At 40.9% G+C, this 15,901-nt stretch overlaps 2 protein-coding genes across 6 annotated transcripts in view; one reads left to right on the top strand and one right to left on the bottom strand.

Moving 5' to 3' along the window:
• Positions 1 to 522, bottom strand: part of AGL (amylo-alpha-1,6-glucosidase and 4-alpha-glucanotransferase) — an 89,970-nt gene extending 89,448 nt beyond the window's left edge. The window contains exon 1 of one of the 2 annotated variants that reach the window (XM_070486903.1): positions 368 to 522. The gene's annotated coding sequence lies outside the window, so the exon portion shown is untranslated. Of the gene's footprint in view, positions 1 to 328 lie in introns of both variants that reach the window. The other variant, XM_070486905.1, reaches the window with a different exon arrangement.
• Positions 1 to 15,901, top strand: part of FRRS1 (ferric chelate reductase 1) — a 101,167-nt gene that overhangs the window by 15,202 nt on the left and 70,064 nt on the right. The gene's annotated exons all lie outside the window — the stretch shown is intronic.

Below are 15,901 nucleotides of genomic sequence, written 5' to 3'. Positions count from 1 at the left end.
ACTCACAAGGACTCAATTTTTTGATGACTCAATTTTATACCAAATAAGTATAAATCTGACCAATAAACCTGGCTCTGTAAGCATGCATATGAGAATTATTTACCTGACACTGAGGTCACTGGGTTCTTTGATTCATTATGAATTATTAGACATTGATAATTTAAGAAACAGCCTTGTCACGTGAGCAACGTTAATTCAATGCAAAAAATCTAAAGCCTTGAAGAGATACCGATAAAGCAGTATACCACCATTTGTATTAGTCAGCTCAGGCTGGCATTACAAAATACCACGGACCGGATAGCATAAACAACAGGAATATATTTCTCACAGTTCTGGAGGCTGAGAGGTCCAAGATCAAGGCGCCTACCAATTTTGTTCCTGGCGAGAGCTCTTATCCTGGTTTGTAGACAGCTGCCTTCTCACTATGTCATCACAAGGCAGAGAAAGAGAGCTCTGGGGTCTCTTCCTCTTCTTATAAGTGCACCAGCCGTATCCAGTTAAGGTTCCACCCTGTGATCTCGTTTAACCTTTATCACCTCCTGACAGGTCCTGTTTCTAAATACAGTCACATTGGGGGTTGGGGCTTCTACATACGAATTTTAAGGGGACACAAACATCCAGTCCGCAATAAGATTCAAAAGAAGGAGAAAATATTTTTATTTGGATGAATATGCCAGAAACTTTCAGAGGAGGAGGCTTTTAAGATTGGCTTTGAAGAGTTTGGATATGCAGAGTGGGAAAGGAAATTATACCATGATCTGAATATTGTATGTGGAAAGCAGCGGGAATGCGGGATCTGTGTGGGGCTAGTGAAGATTTCAGTTTGATTTACTCTCATATGTGAGAATAAAATTAGTAGAAAATAAGCTAATTTCAAGTCATTGGGAAATTATAATGATGAGGTATGGAGTTTATACTTTATTCCGGAGCAATAGGAACCTGAAATTTTGAAAAGGAGTGAAATGATCAGAGCTGTTCTCCCAGATTACTCTGACAGGGACTTTGAGGGGCTGAAATTGGCAGCTTAGTTCTGGTCTAGTTAGGAGATTATATTAATAGTCAGGAAAGAGGTAATGAGAGCCTGATCTTTCATAGTGGTACCAGGTATTCACCGATGAGTCAAACATTGACCCTTCCTCAGTAAGCCAGCACTCTAATGGGTGAAACATACAAGTAAACTAATGATTATAATACAATGCCATAAGTGCTAGGATAAGATTCAAATCACCAGTAACATACAACAATTCTAAACTTGCATATATACAATAAAATATACTCAATATTTATAAAGCAAAAATGGATACAACTATGAGGAAAAATCAACAAATCCACACTTACAGTGGAATATTTCAACACATATCTCACAAATAATGATAGGTTAAGCAGATAAAATATTAGTAAAGATATAGAAGGTTTTAATAATGCAAGTAACTCTATTGATGTTGGCTTAAATCAGAGAACAGTATAGGCTCAGAGAATAATACACCCAACAACTGGAGAACATACATTGATGTTCTCCTATTTCTCCTCTGTCCTTGTCCAAACTCTCTTTCACAGTCACCATTTCCCCACTTTTCAAAAGAAAGGAATACCTATTATCCATCCCAAATCTTCCGTGATGCATCATCTGGGGTATAAAAACTTCAGAGGTACAATAAAAATATTGGCGTTGGACAAATGTCTTTTAATCCTAAACTTTCATAGGCCATTGCCTTTTCCAGCCTTATATGAAGACCTGTTAAGGGTGAGGCATAGTATTAAAAAAGGAATAATTTGACTCTTGTTGGGATGTTCCAAATTCAAAAGTATGGCACAGTTGCACTGCTGACGATTTCTATGTGACTACTTTGCCTCTTTCATATTCTTACTTTTGTCAAAGAATGACTTACTCCTGAGGGAGTCATGTCAGAGCAACACATTACACTCAACTCAGGTGGGTGAGAGAGAGGGAGAGGGAGGACCTGGCAAAGCTGGCCCCGGTGCTGTAGCCATAGCCTTGCCAATTCAAGGGCTGGAGTCTCTAAGGGCTTACCCTGGCAAGAAGCACCTCCTGAGTAAGAAACTGGGAGGAAATGATAGATGTGGCTTAACCAATAATTACCAGTTATGATGAAACAGAAGGAGGCTTTTGTAAACTATCAAAAATGAAAAAGAAAATCTATTAACTATGTTGAAAGAAAGTCTTAACTATCTTTCTATTTTTCCCATAGAAAATGATATAAGAAAGCACTGTCATTTGAAGAGGGGATTAAAAGTATCCAGCCAAAAACTATGGAAAAAGTGTTATAGAGATATTAATTAATACTATTGTTATGTATTTTCTAGAGTATATGATGTTTGTGGAATTTATCATCCTTTAAAAATTTATAATTTGTGATTTTGTTCTCATATAAATATTTACTTTTTTTGATAAACAAATGGCAAGCAATAGGATATATTGGAGTATGTGAGGAAGCTATTAGGTATAAATCTAATTTGGCCTGACGTTTTTTCCAAAAGGGGCTGGCATGGCTGTTGGCATGCATTGTGCATCTGCTTTAAGCATTTGCTATGTCCCAAAGACAAGAATAAATGGCTTTAAGATAAAGATTTAACTTCCCCCACATTGGCATTTCCTTAAGGATAAGCATCTTTCCCGAGGCTAGGAATGGATTGCTGCACCCACCCTCTGACCACCCAGGTCCAGACAGCAGACCTGCTACCTGCTGTGTGAATAGCTGTACTGTGCCGGCTTGGCAATCGTGACTGTTGTAAAAGGGACATTCCTATCATGTGATATATGCTCTTTGTTCTAAGATGGTATATAACGACTCTGTACACTCCACTTCTCTGGTGCCCTTCCTCCCTTGGGGAAGGAAGGCACCAGGCTAAGCTAGTTCTCAGATCTGACTCATAATAAACTCACCCCAATTTTGATTTATAGATTGGCTATGGATTATTTTCGTCAACAATATCTAATTTTTTATTCATAATGTGGTATTGTTTAGAAGAAGTCTGCACCTCGTGTTATATAGGCTTCAGGCTGAACAAAACCTGACTTCATCCCTCGACCTGATAACTTTTCTCTCTCTTTCTCTTTCTCTCTGTTTCTCTCGTCATTGCTTTCTATGCTCTTAAAAGCAGGATGTATATAAATATATATGGGATGTAGAACAAAATATTAAAAAAATATGACCTACAATATAGTGCTGTAAACTTTAGAAAACCAGCTTTATTAAATTAAGATTAATTCTTCTCTCTCTATAATGTAAGCCCTGAAAGTTGAGTTTTCTTTTTTTTTGTAATGCAAGTGGCTGACTTAATCTTTGATTGTTGAGGCATCCACTTCAAAGATGGCTACCTCCAATAAAAACATTGCCCCCCCCAACCCCACCCCAAGGCTCCTTTGTTTTAGAGATGTTGGTTGATTTCAATAATTGACCATTTGGGCCACTTGTTTTTTCTCTTCCTTGTGCTTTATGTGCCCACTCTTATGTTTTAAATTCACCAACAAACAATGAGCCTGTGAAATCCTAGGCTCCCAACCTTGACCCCAATAAAAACAGAACCCCAGGCCTGTCCTATGTGCTCTCTCTCTACCCACAACCTTGCTGTGTGGCCCTAGGTATGCTGTGTAATTTCCAGGTCCTGTAAGTAACAAACCTTTAGTTTTTCAAAGTTTCCTGATGGTTATAGCTGAAAGGCGTCTTGCAATCATAGTGAGAACCACAAAGGCTGGTCCAACCACAACATTGCTTACTGATAGGCTGAGACCTTCACAAAACACCAATGTTAATATGTTATTCTAATTATCAGATGCAAAATATATACTTAGCATATTTTAAGTTTTGCTAACAAAACTTCCATTCTCACATATTTCTGTATAAGAATAAGGTTTTTTAGTGCTATAAATATAAATGAAAAACAAGAATAGCTGAATCCTGACTCATTGTAGCAATAAAGTAATATTATTCTATGGATAAATAAACTTTTAAAAATATTAGGTGGTCAACTGAAAAAATTCATGGAGGATACATAGTTTCTCAAATTTCTTTTAAGGGTACACAAGCAAAAACATTTGGAGACAACTGATCTAGACAGATAAATATGGAAGACTATTTAAGTCAATCATGCAAGTCCTTTACAGGAGCTGGCCATCTATTTTTAACTGTCCTATTGGCAGATTTCAGCAGACAGCTGTATCAAGGGGATGGAGGCTGCCTGAGAGTGCGGAAGAACACTGTTGGCCCGCTTATTCTCAGTTGTGAAAACTTCTTTTCAAACTCTAATATTTAAACAATGTATTTGAGATGAACGTGTTAGTCTGGGGTGAAAATAGCTCCCATTAGTGCTATAGAACAGAGCAGGGGGATCTACAGGGCTATCTTGGCAGCAGTTCTGGTTCATTTCCCTCAAGGCCCCCCTTTTATTTGTCCTGGCATGCTTGTGAACTTCAGTACTTAGGAACAAGTGGGAGTGAGGGTGGGATTGATCCAGGCCATCTTGATGCTGTCCTGTTGACAAGTCCTCGCTGGAGGTGCCTGTCCTCAGTTCAGAATTTTCCCCGACGTGACTGGGGCTAAGTCGCTGCTCCAGGGCTGCCCCGGGGCTGGAACACCAGCAGTAGCTGATTTTTGAGGATAGGCAACCTCACGTCCCTTGTGTTATTCTTGGAGAAAAAGGGTCTATTCAAACTGATCATAACTCCAGAGTGATTGCTCTTTTTAGTTCTTCCCCCAACCATTTTCCTGGGGTTTGAATCTATCAGATCTATCCAGGAGAGCAGGTTCAGTTTAGATTTTGGAGTCTGCCACTTCATGGACTTTCTCTCGGAGTAAGCCTGGGCCCCTAATATCAGACTTCAGTAACTAATCTTTGAAATACATGCAGTGACCTCCCCTGCGTGCATATTTGCCCCAAGTTGGGCTGGATTAGGGCAGATCCCATCATACACTGCCTCATGGACTCAAAAATCACTGTGTTTCCTCCAGTGGCTCGGTTCTGGGGCTCAGTGCTGGATATTGGTCCTCCCCTTATGCTTTCGTGATAACCTTAGTTCATAAAACTCACTGAGTTTCTGGGTGACTAGCCTGAATCTGTACAATCCAGGCTCCCTGACTCCAAATCTTAGAGAAAAGGCAGTGGGATATTGTTTTCATCCCTTGCAGAGGGTCTCAAGTTTCCTTAAGCAAAATTTCCCTCCCTATGGCTGTACTAAATAAGAGGAGAGGCTCACTTTGCTAAGAGGATAATGAATTCCCATGTACCAGAGCTGAGGGTATATTGGCCTCATAGATACATAACTAAAGGGGCTGTTCAACTGACTTCGTGGAGCCAAAAAGACCCCACAAAAACACCAAAAAAACATTCCAAGATTATCTTCTATTTCCTCTTGTTCTGTGAGCATAGGGCAGCCAAAATAATAATGCTAGTCATGATAAAACTAAGCTATGGCAGGGCACTCCCTTATCCAGATGAAACCAGAACCCCTCTGAAGTTGGAGTGGAAGGCTTGAGTTTATCTGTTTTGTCTCTTTCTTTTCTCAATCCAGCCCACCGCCGGGTCATATCCAACAGATGGCAAATTTCTTTTTGAAAATCTTGTAGAGTCAGTTTCAAACATCTAATGTATTTCTCCCCCAAAATACACTGCATCATATTCAGCAAATTTATCCTTAAATAATCCCAGGGCCTCCTCTGTCATCATTTTGTTCCCAGAGAACTCCCTCCTGGAACTTTCTTTCCTCTGCTACGCTCGGGGCTGATCACTCTCTAGGCTGCCCCACGGTGGCCCTGGGGACTTCACCTGGCTGGTCTCCTGGGTTAAATTCAGGATCCCAGGTGTAACAGGATGTGAAGTGAGATTTTTCCTCATATCCCAGAATTACAGATAGAGCACAGATGTGAAGACCAGAGGCACTTAGTTCTCCATATTCTGAAGAGAGCTACCAGCGAAGCCTCACACCTGCCTTCCAGGGCTTGAAGGAAGGCTGGGCAGGTGGAATTTTGTCAGAGAGTTTAATGGAAAAGATTGGTAAGCCTGCTAGAAGGGGGAGAGGGGCATCTTGTTTCTCACGTGGATGCTTGATGAGCTGCAGAACCTGTAGGTCTACCCTGGAACTGTGGTGATGAAAAGTTTTGGGCGTCTGGCTTGTGTCCCCTGGAGATTAGGGCAAACATGAATATAGAGACTGGTGCCTATTTCTAGTCTAGAAATTTCCGAGAGAGTCCCTCTGCATTAGGCCAGGCTTATGGGGCTTGAGAAGACTCTGGCACAGTATACCTAAAGGAACAAGGAGACAATCCCTTATCATATCCGGTTGAAGAGGACACAGAAGTTGTTGAAGCTCCTCAGAAAGAAGCATGGAACATGGATGAAGAGCAGGAGCCCAGGACTTTTCTGGTGGCCGCTGAGCCAACCGATGGAGTTCCCAACCAGGAGGAGCTGTTGTGAGCGGAAGACCGCCTTTATCTGAGGTGGTTCTGTTCTGAGAAGCATACCCTATCTTCTCTCTGGGGACCATTCATTGTGGTGGCCATGTGGTAAGCCAATTTCAATCTGCAGATTAGCGCAGTTTGGTTTTGAAAAATTTTCTTTTATTATTGTTTTGAGACTATCCTTCATCTACGTTTTCTCTCTCTCTCTTTCTATTAATCAGATATTGGGTCTTCTAACCCAATCCTCTAAATCTTTTATTGTTTCTTCCATGTAGTCCATCTGATTGCTTATTTTTCATCCTACTCATTGGAACTTTCTTCCTTCTTTCAACCTTATTTTCCACAATTTCTATTTAAATGTTTGCTTTTGGCTCTCATATTTTTTAATTTCAAGAATTCTTTCTGGTCCCTTGCTTATTCCTTATTCATATCAAACATTTTTTTTTAAGTGGATGGGAATATCTTCTCTTAACTCTTTGATTTTTTTTAAGTTTCCTGAAATATTTCTGTCTCTTCCAGATTCCTTTTTTTCATCATGAGACATTGATATGCATGAGTGGGGCTTGTGAATTAATGGCCTCTACATCAGACTGTCTGGATTCAAGGAGAGGCTATTTAAACCTTCTTGGCCTCTGATCTTCATCTATAAATTGGGTATGATAAAAATTACCTCCCTTACAGACTTGTTATTAGGATTAAATGGAATAATATATTGGCACTTGTTGAGGCAGTCCATAGAGATCTGCCACTTGGGGCATAGAGCAAAGTGGAGAATGGAGCTGAAGGGGCAAGTGGAAAATGTCCAGCCCAGTACTCAATAAATGTTCACTCATTCAATAGTTCAATAAATATTTATTGATTACCTAATATATGCTAAGCCATTATTTTAGGCAAGGAGATATATCTTTTGGAGTTTACATTCTAGTGAGTGGCTCTTAAATTCTAATGGGTGAATATAGAAGAGTGATAATAAATATCATAAATAAGTCAATTATATAACGAGTTAAGTAATAAGTGAATAATATAAAGGGCATTGAGGGTGCCAATGGATAGTAAGGGTGGCTTGCAACTTAAATGGGAAGGTTGAGTAGGCCTGTTGAGAAGGTGACATTACAGCAAAGACTTGACAGAGGTGCAACAGTGACCTATGTTTACATCTTGGGGAGGAGTGTACCAGGAAATGGAATTGGTCAGTACAAAGCCCTAAGGCAGGACCATGCCAGAGGAGTTTGAGGAGCCAATGTGTCTGGAGCAGAACAGGAGAGAAAGTCAGAGAGGGAACAAGAGGCTTGATTGTGTAGAGTTTTGTAGACAATTGGAAGGACTTAGCTTTTACTCTGAGTGAAACAGGGCACCACTGGGGGCTTTGGAACAGAGGAGTGACCTGATCTGACTTGCATTTTAACATTGTCATTGTGGCTACTTTGTTGACAGTAGTCCTAGGGGGGCAAAGGTATAAGAGACTAGTTAGGGCCCTGTCACAAGAATCCAGCTGAGATGGTAACAGTGGAGGTGGTAAGAAGGGGTCAACTTCTGGTTATATTTTGTAAGGAGAGCCAATAATGGATTGGATGTGAGAAAGAGAGAGGAGTCAATCCTGACTTCAAATTTTTAGACTGAGAAATTGGCACTATGGAGTTGCCATTAAAAGAGGTGAGGAAAATTATAGATGGAGTAAGTTTGGAGAGGAAGATCAGGAGTTTAGTTTTGGACATATGAAATTTGAGATATTTATTAGACATCTAAGTGGGGATATCAAAAGGCAGTTGGATGTAGGAATCTGGTGTTCAGTGAGGCAATCTGAGGCTCTAATATGAACTTGGGAGTCCTGATATTATAAATGGGATTAAAACCCGTGAGACTGGGTGATAGCCCCACTATAATGCATATAGAAAAGAGAAAAGGGGCCAACCCAGTGGCATGGTGGTTAAGTTTGCGTGCTCCGCTTCAGAGACCTGGGGTTCGTGGGTTCAGATCCTGGGCATGGACTACACTCTGCTCATCAAGCCATGCTGTGGCAGCATCCCACATGCAAAAAATAGAGGAAGATTGGCACAGATGTTAGTTTGGGGACAATCTTCCTCAAGCAAATAGAGGAAGATTGGCAACAGATGTTGGTTGAGGGTCACTGTTCCTTGCCAAAAAAAAAAAAAGAGAGAGAAGAGTTTCAAAATGTCAGCCCTGAGGCATGCCAACATTAAGGGGTTGGGGGAAAAAAACGAAAGAAAAGGAAACTGAGATGAAGCAATCAGTTTGGAGTTTGGAGGAAAAACAAGAGAGCGTGGTATGCTGGATGACAATTGAAGGAAGGATTTCCGGGGGAAGAGAGCTATCAGTGAGGGAATTGCTGCTGATATGCCCTGTAAGAGGAGGACTAAGAATTGAGGTTTAGTGGTGACCTGGTGAGAGCAGATCTGGAGGACTGGTGGGGCTGAAACCCTGTGAGGTGGAGAAAGAGAGGAACTGAGACTGCTAGTAAGACAACTCTTTCAAGGAGTTTGCCCTAAATGGGAACAGAGAAATGATGTGGTAGCTAGAGGAGGAATGTGGGGTTAGGACTCTCATTTTTATTTTTAATATGTGAGAAAAAACAGCACTTTTATTTTTCAGCATAAACAGCATGCCTATTTACTATCAGTAGGACTTGAGAGAAAGGTAAAAATGGATGGTGTAGGAGAGAAAAGGGGGATGTATCAGTCTGGGACGTGGCAAGAAGCACACGGTACACACAAATGGAGTAATTTGAAGAGAATTTTAAACAGGATTATTTATTATACAAAATTGTGGTCAGGACATAAGGAAAACACAGGGATACTGCAATACCTTGGATGAGTTATGGTTTGGCATCAATACCATCTTTTGACATGAAGAGGCAAGGGGAGGGGAAAGGGTACCAGAACCTAGAGAATGAGACCTGTGTGCAGAGAGCTATTTGTCCCATTGAGCCAGCCCATGGGGAGGGAGCTGGAACAATAAATGTCTTACCTTCACTTTCCTCTTTCCTACCATCCCTGGTCCTTTCCTGGGACCACCATCCTTCTCATTAGCCAAAATAATCTGGAAGCCAGAGGACAGGGGAACCTGTTGATTCAGGTCAGACTTCCTGGCATAGAGCAGGGTAGGGGAAGGTGGAAAATGGATCTGGAGAGGCAAATGGGAAAAATTCTGCACAGGGAGAATTGGTTGACTGACGACCTTGGGTGAGTGAGAGAAAAAGAACCTGGTGGACGGTGGAAGAATTAGCCACAGATAGGAACACCTCTAGTTCGTGCTCAGGACAGGAGAGAAGGCAGAGTGACAGGGCGCAAATGCTGGTCAGGTAGGATGATGTGATTCAGGTAGGAGGTTAGGGATGCTTTTCTCTTCTGATTCCTTCAAGTTTCTCAGGGAGGTAAGGAGCAAGGTCATCAGCTTGAGCACGAGATGTTTGTATGTGTGGTATTAAGGAAGCTGGGGTATGCTTATAATTGTGCATTGTTTGCTAGTTGGGGACTGCAACTTGTACTTCTGTCATTTATCTTTACTGCCCCGTGTCCTCATAAACATATTCTCTTTTTTAGTCAGGCCTGTCTCCTCATCACTCCAATGCCCTCCAAGCTTATGTATTCACATTCTTTCATCTGAAATAAAGTACCCATCCCTTTGCTTGTCAGTTTTCAATGTCTAATGCCAAGCATACTTCCTTCATGAAACACTCATTAACTACTCCATCCCACACTATCGTTTCTCTTCAATTCACCCTACTTTAACTTGCAGTGAATACCACACAATTCTGGCTTTGTTTTCTAATTGTTTCCTGTTATTCTTGGTCTCTGAACTTGGTCGTAAGATCATCCATAGCAAGAACAATTTCTTTTTTGTCATCCTCCCACAGTGATGAATGCAGACTTGTAATAAGTGCTCATTGAATAGTTATTACATCCAGTATCCATTCAGAGCCTGCAGTGAATCTGGGGTAACCATGCTGGCAGTGATTTTAATATAATTTTTTTTTTTTTAAGGAAGATTAGTCCTGAGCTAATATCCGCTGCCAATCCTCCTCTTTTTGCTGAGGAAGATCGGCCCTGAGCTGAAATCTGTGTCCATCTTCCTCTATTTTATATGTGGGACACCTGCCTCAGCATGGCTTGATAAGTGTTGTGTAGATCTGAACCTGGGATCTGCCAAACCTGCGAATCCTGGGCTGCTGAATTGGAACATGCGAACTTAACCTCTACGTCACCAGGCTGGCCCCTGATGTTCCTTTTTTAGCTACATAATCCAAAGGAAATTGTGAACAACACTTGGAAGGGAAAAAAAATGTCTTTTCCAATGGCTATGATAGCTGAATTATAATTATAGCTAAATATGAACCAGACGCATTTACTTGACACATTACAGTTATTGCAGGAAAATATTCTGAGTTTGTTAGCCTTTTGTAAACCAGAGATTCTCAATTCTGGTTGTATTGGTTTTGTATCTGGATGTACCTGAAGCTGTTAGAAATTGATCTTCTGAGAGCCAAACAAACAGCAAGCTTGAGAGACATTTGACTGAATATGGATTCTTTCTGCTTCCCTCCTCCTTGCTAACTCTAATGTAACTAGTCACCAAATTCTGCTGGTTCTAGATCTGAAATGACTCTCAATTGTCTGGGGATCTCAAATTTAACTTGCCCAAAACCAAATCTTTATATTCTCCCTAACATGCTACACTCTTTCCTCATCCACCTAAACCTTGAAATAATTCTGGGTTCTATGTTTCCCATCTCCACACTGAATCCATCCAATTCTGTCAGCTCTACCTTCAAAATATATTGTAATTCAGACCTCATCACATGTCCTGCTGTTTCCTACTCCAGGCCTCTAGATAAAGATGAATCATGGATATCATAAACATTATATGTAACATTTAGAATATGTCTTAGAGTGATCATTTAAAACCATGAATTGTGTTTTTTCCTTTGCTCACAAACCTCCCCTGACTTTCCATCACACCTAGAGTAAAATTCACAGCCCTTACTGTGGCTTAGAAGACCCTATAAATCTGGGCCTACTTCTCCCTCTGACTTCATGGCCCCCCACACTTTCCCCTTGTCATTGCCTTCCAACCACACTGCCCATCGTGCCATTCCTTGAAAACCACAAGCATGCTCTTACTGCTTTCTCATCTTGGAATAATCTTCTTCCCATATTTCTGCATGGCTTACCTTCTCAGTTAATTCAGATCTTTGCTCAAATTAGTAACTCCTAAATGATTGCATGTTACTGGGACTTGGATGGGAATATAGATGGGAGAGGATAATGTTAGATTTTATCATCCCTCCAAGGCAAGCTATTTAACCACTGTCATTTCTATAAAACCAAACACGACTGTTCAGGTTTGATAAGGCACTTGCAACTTTCTACCTTTTTGGCCCATCTGTTAACAGAAGGGAATGTTCTGTTACCTAGAAAAAGAACCTAAAGATATGAGGCATGTTCACTTCTGCAAAGCAAGCCACCCTTGTAGAATATCCCAAGATTAAAGAAATCCCAACATTGCTGGGTATCAGCCTCTCTGGGTGTGGATTATTAAGAAGATATAGGATAATCAGAAAGAATCTTATTAAGATTTCTGAGTTTATACATAAACTCGGATAATAAAACTTCCCTGATAATAAAACTTCTTTGGAGCATTCTAATCTATAGAGTTACCTCCTGTTTTATTAATGCCAGTTCGACCCACTCTTACTGGGTAATAGAACTATGAATTTCTGTTCAGTATGGGTGTGAATACATGCGTATGTGTGTGTAAGCATGTGTATATAACACTAAGCCTTTCTCCTTAGTGTCTCTCATTTGTAGAAATAATATTCCCCCTTTTATTTGATTCTTTTTTCCTCCTGGGACTTCCCCAGTGGCGTAAATTCTGAACCAGATTGGCTTTACACCAGCCCAAGTAAGACATTGTTTTGGTTAACGTAGCTCTGAAATCTTTGGCTGTTAGTACTTGAAGGGAGATGTCTTCATTAGTACCTATTTCAGGGGGCCTCATTCCCCCTCCCTAATCTCCCTACTACTGTCCTAGGAGTTGTGGAGGATTACAGTGAACTGAGTCCTCACTCTTCAGGAGGAATGCTTTAGGGGTAGTGCTTTGAGGGTGGGTGGGTAGAAAGATACTAGTTACCTCCCTCTCCTTTCAGTGATCACTCAGAAAGGAAAATGTGGGTTTCCACAGAGGAAGATAAATTTACCCTTCTGTGCTTGCAGTTGTGCACAGTACTTGGAATTTCCTGGCATCTACTGCCACCACGTGGGTATTTACAGTTACTGAATTCAAACTTGAGTGTTTTCCTGTTAAGCCTGGTCCTAAGCCAACACACAAAGAATTGTAAGTTTGTTTTAGTGTCCTTCAGCCTCAGATGGCTCCTAAGTCCCCTCTAGGTTACCTGTGTCCTCAGACTTACAATGAGGTCCCATTATTAAATATGTTGCTCTTCCCTATGCTGCAGTTTGTTAAAGCAGTACAAACGCTGTGCTGCTGGTACTGCAATGACTTAGTTTTTGATACATCAGTTTGAAACAGACAGACTCTAAAATGGTCTCAATTATCTCTGTTTCCTGATATTCATGCCTTGTGTAGCCCCTTAACCTTGAGTGTGGGTGGGACCTGTGACTAGCTTATAACCAAGAGAATATGGCAGAGGTGGTGGGCTGGCACTTCCCCAATTACGTTACATAATGTCGTAACTTCCAGATTGCTAGCAGACTCTCTTGAATGTCTTCTGGGCTGGCATGCATGAAGCAAGCAGCTATGGGGGTGAGGCATGGTGAAAAGGAACTGAGGGCAGCTACTGTCTATCAGCTGGCAAGAAACAGATGCCCCCCAGGCCAACAGGACATAGATGATTGAATCCTGTTAACAGCTGTGTGAACTTGGGAGCAGATAACTCTCCAGCTGAGCTTTCAGATGAGACGCCAGCCCTGGCAAACACCGTGATTGCAGCTTCACAAGAGACCCTGAAGCAGAGGACCCAGTTAAGCTGTGCCCAGATTCTGTGAGAATAAATAAGTGTTGTTTTTAGCCACTAAATCTGTGCTAATTTGCTATGCAGCAATAGATAATTAACACACAGATCTTTGGTTTTACTTACATCACTCCCCTCTTCACAGGACTGCAATATAAGTCCTAGGAGACTGTTCTTGGAAATAAATATAATTGACAAGCACCACTCTGTGCTCAGAATTGTCCCTCTGCTCTTGCCAAGTTCTGTCACTGAATCAGCTTGTTGCGTCTGATTCCTTTAGAATAAGTTCTCTCTCAGGAGGTACCTCAGCTCCTCATACAAGGAGAGTTCTGTGGGGCCTGCCCATGTAGTTTCCCAAATAAGCTTAGACAAGCTTAAATCCATTAAATCCAGCAGTGGGCACAACTTAGCCTACAGCTGAGACCTCACACCTTGTCAGATAATTTATTAGATGTATTACATTATTGCAGCTATGGTTATCATGACTGATATTAAACTTTTTTCATAGTTAAAAAAATGCTTCATGTTCCATGAAACACTTAACTAAGAGTATCAAAGCAGTGCTAAAAGGCAAGAGTGGGGACAAGGAATGACTCCCCTCATCACAGACCATCCACTTTATCCTAAAATACAAGCAGGAATATTGTATAACTACACTAAATTTGATATATGTTATTGGAAAGCCAGTTGTGCTATGTCAATGGCATGCTTCTGATAAACCAGTCTGATGAAAGGAAGTTAACCTATAGTAATAAAGGAAGTTAGTCTGATAAAGGAAGTTAGTCTGATAAAGGAAGTTAGCCTATAGTTAAGTTATTTGTGACTCTAACTTGCTCCTAATGATTGGCATTTTTTTTTTTTTAATGATGAGCATTTGCTTTTCTCATAAAACATCTTTTAGGTTATCCATTCTAGAGTTTTGTAGGGGGTTGTCATCAAGCTCTGCAGTTTTTAGAATTTAATTTACACCTCTTTTTGAAAACCAGAACAGTATTTATTCAGCTCTGTTACAGAGGCTTAAATACATTTAAACTTGAAAAGTGCTGAGATATTAACTTTTTGGCATAATTGAAGCAAGCTTGGCTCTGGAGCATGCTCATTTTTGACCAAAAAGGCAGTGGAGAAAGGGAGGATGGTATTTTCATGCAGTTCTGTGCAGGCTTGATCAGTCTATAGAACTGATCTGATGAGTATGTTGCTGTTCAACGTATAGTACACTCCAATATCCAACCCTAGACTAGACTACTCCTGAACATGAACTTGCCTATGCTGCATCTTCTGATATTTTAGTCTTCATTCCCCACCCCTCATCACCACTCCTGGTTTTGACATCTCAACCCAAAACAATCTCTGTTGGCTAAAGAAGTGTAAAAAACTTAGGCCAGAGGCAATATTTGAATACAGATGAGGTGCCATGGGGATTCCAAAAAATCGTTTTGGTTGAGAACCCCAACCAATGACTGAAGGTGTGAGAAATAAGCTCCAGTATTCCAGAGGAACTTAGGACAAATTACAAAAAGGATCGTGGTAGGTTTGCAATGTTTCTGTAGAGTGTTTCCGTAGTAGAGACGGAGACACAGGCCATGGCCCGATGCACAAACTGGGCCGAGAAAACAGGGTCAGAGGTGGGTGTTGGTGAATTATTTATGGAAACACATATGCCTAGGGCACATTGGATATGAAAACTGGACCCAGACCTTACCCACTAGTGAGGCTTAGCTCCCAAGATATTCCTGCTGTCTTTTATTAGCCTCTTAGTAAGGTGGAACTTGGGTAAATCCTTAAAGCACTAAGACAGAAGTATGAAGCCAAAATTGGGGAGGAGCGGCAAAGGCTGACCTACCAGAAGATCCAGCATTTGCAAACTTATGTTCAGGAGTAGTTGGGTTTAAGGTTGGAAATTGAAGGAAGTCGACAGATTAATTAATTATTAATTAGTCAATTAGTTAATTCAAGAACCTTTTTTTGTTTGCTAAGCAGAGGGGTTATAAGGTCTAGTAAGATACAGATCTGGCCCACAATGATCTTATAGTCTCATGCGGAAAGTAGATAAGCCTAATAGGTCAACTGCGGGTTTGATAATGGAGCTGTGTTTTGAAGGACAGGAAGGGGGTGGTTAGATGAAAATGAGGAAGGAGCACAGAGGAAGCATTCGGTGGGACAGTCTGAAGACATGAAGCCACCTAAACATCTAGGACACTGCAAAGAGTTCTCAATGGTGAAAACAAAGAATGTGTGCATGTAAGTGGCAGATGATGCTCGAGAGGTAAGCAGGAATCATATTCTAATGGGCTTTGAGTGATATGCTGTGGAGTTGGACTTGATTGTAAAAACAGAAGATTTTAAATATGAAAAATATTTTAAACAGGAAAATATTTTAATCAGGGAAATAATGTGATGATTTGTACTTTAGAAAGATACATCCAGGGGCTGGCCCCGTGGCCGAGTGGTTAAGTTCATGTGCTCTGCTTCAGTGGCCCAGGGTTTGACTGGTTCA

Source organism: Equus asinus, chromosome 16, assembly GCF_041296235.1.
Source record: "Equus asinus isolate D_3611 breed Donkey chromosome 16, EquAss-T2T_v2, whole genome shotgun sequence".
NCBI classification, from domain to species: domain Eukaryota; kingdom Metazoa; phylum Chordata; class Mammalia; order Perissodactyla; family Equidae; genus Equus; species Equus asinus.
The sequence above is the reverse complement of the archived record's forward strand: the minus strand, read 5'-3'. Positions and strand labels throughout refer to the sequence as shown.